A 2,500-nucleotide genomic window follows, 5' to 3' on the forward strand; every position below is an offset into this window, starting at 1 on the left:
TCGTCGATATCTCAAATTTGTTCTATCAAAAATAGTCTAGTAGTTTCTGTCTATCATCCCCCTCGTCATCCCGCTTCTTTTGACACCCAAATTGTTAGAATCCGTCCAATAGTTATTTAATTATCAATTTTTTTCGTTTTTTAAATACCTACCGAGGTTACCTTATACCTCGCACCCATACATCGGCATCCCATCTTTTGTGTGTCCACCCCTACTTGTGATACCTTGATCTCTTCGTCTTAACGCCGCCATCAGTTCTGCATACCAGCTTTCTCCATCCCGCCGAATTTTTCATACTATTTTGTCATTTTTCTTCTTTAACGGTTTTTCTTCCATCCAAATACTCATTTTTGTCCATAGACCAAATTTTTCTTCCGAACCTACCCCTAATTACTTCTGATTAGTGTTCCGGCTGCCTACCCCGTCATTTTAAGCCATTCCCGGACAAAATACGCGAAGAATTCGCTAAGTTTTTCGTAATTTAGTAGTTTCAGATCTCAAAAAACACACATTTTCGTCGATATCTCAAATTTGTTCTATCAAAAATAGTCTAGTAGTTTCTGTCTATCATCCCCCTCGTCATCCCGCTTCTTTTGACACCCAAATTGTTAGAATCCGTCCAATAGTTATTTAATTATCAATTTTTTTCGTTTTTTAAATACCTACCGAGGTTACCTTATACCTCGCACCCATACATCGGCATCCCATCTTTTGTGTGTCCACCCCTACTTGTGATACCTTGATCTCTTCGTCTTAACGCCGCCATCAGTTCTGCATACCAGCTTTCTCCATCCCGCCGAATTTTTCATACTATTTTGTCATTTTTCTTCTTTAACGGTTTTTCTTCCATCCAAATACTCATTTTTGTCCATAGACCAAATTTTTCTTCCGAACCTACCCCTAATTACTTCTGATTAGTGTTCCGGCTGCCTACCCCGTCATTTTAAGCCATTCCCGGACAAAATACGCGAAGAATTCGCTAAGTTTTTCGTAATTTAGTAGTTTCAGATCTCAAAAAACACACATTTTCGTCGATATCTCAAATTTGTTCTATCAAAAATAGTCTAGTAGTTTCTGTCTATCATCCCCCTCGTCATCCCGCTTCTTTTGACACCCAAATTGTTAGAATCCGTCCAATAGTTATTTAATTATCAATTTTTTTCGTTTTTTAAATACCTACCGAGGTTACCTTATACCTCGCACCCATACATCGGCATCCCATCTTTTGTGTGTCCACCCCTACTTGTGATACCTTGATCTCTTCGTCTTAACGCCGCCATCAGTTCTGCATACCAGCTTTCTCCATCCCGCCGAATTTTTCATACTATTTTGTCATTTTTCTTCTTTAACGGTTTTTCTTCCATCCAAATACTCATTTTTGTCCATAGACCAAATTTTTCTTCCGAACCTACCCCTAATTACTTCTGCCTACCCCTAATTACTTCTGATTAGTGTTCCGGCTGCCTACCCCGTCATTTTAAGCCATTCCCGGACAAAATACGCGAAGAATTCGCTAAGTTTTTCGTAATTTAGTAGTTTCAGATCTCAAAAAACACACATTTTCGTCGATATCTCAAATTTGTTCTATCAAAAATAGTCTAGTAGTTTCTGTCTATCATCCCCCTCGTCATCCCGCTTCTTTTGACACCCAAATTGTTAGAATCCGTCCAATAGTTATTTAATTATCAATTTTTTTCGTTTTTTAAATACCTACCGAGGTTACCTTATACCTCGCACCCATACATCGGCATCCCATCTTTTGTGTGTCCACCCCTACTTGTGATACCTTGATCTCTTCGTCTTAACGCCGCCATCAGTTCTGCATACCAGCTTTCTCCATCCCGCCGAATTTTTCATACTATTTTGTCATTTTTCTTCTTTAACGGTTTTTCTTCCATCCAAATACTCATTTTTGTCCATAGACCAAATTTTTCTTCCGAACCTACCCCTAATTACTTCTGATTAGTGTTCCGGCTGCCTACCCCGTCATTTTAAGCCATTCCCGGACAAAATACGCGAAGAATTCGCTAAGTTTTTCGTAATTTAGTAGTTTCAGATCTCAAAAAACACACATTTTCGTCGATATCTCAAATTTGTTCTATCAAAAATAGTCTAGTAGTTTCTGTCTATCATCCCCCTCGTCATCCCGCTTCTTTTGACACCCAAATTGTTAGAATCCGTCCAATAGTTATTTAATTATCAATTTTTTTCGTTTTTTAAATACCTACCGAGGTTACCTTATACCTCGCACCCATACATCGGCATCCCATCTTTTGTGTGTCCACCCCTACTTGTGATACCTTGATCTCTTCGTCTTAACGCCGCCATCAGTTCTGCATACCAGCTTTCTCCATCCCGCCGAATTTTTCATACTATTTTGTCATTTTTCTTCTTTAACGGTTTTTCTTCCATCCAAATACTCATTTTTGTCCATAGACCAAATTTTTCTTCCGAACCTACCCCTAATTACTTCTGATTAGTGTTCCGGCTGCCTACCCCG

The sequence above is a fragment of the Amyelois transitella genome, chromosome 20 (assembly GCF_032362555.1).
Source record: "Amyelois transitella isolate CPQ chromosome 20, ilAmyTran1.1, whole genome shotgun sequence".
NCBI classification, from domain to species: Eukaryota; Metazoa; Arthropoda; class Insecta; order Lepidoptera; family Pyralidae; genus Amyelois; species Amyelois transitella.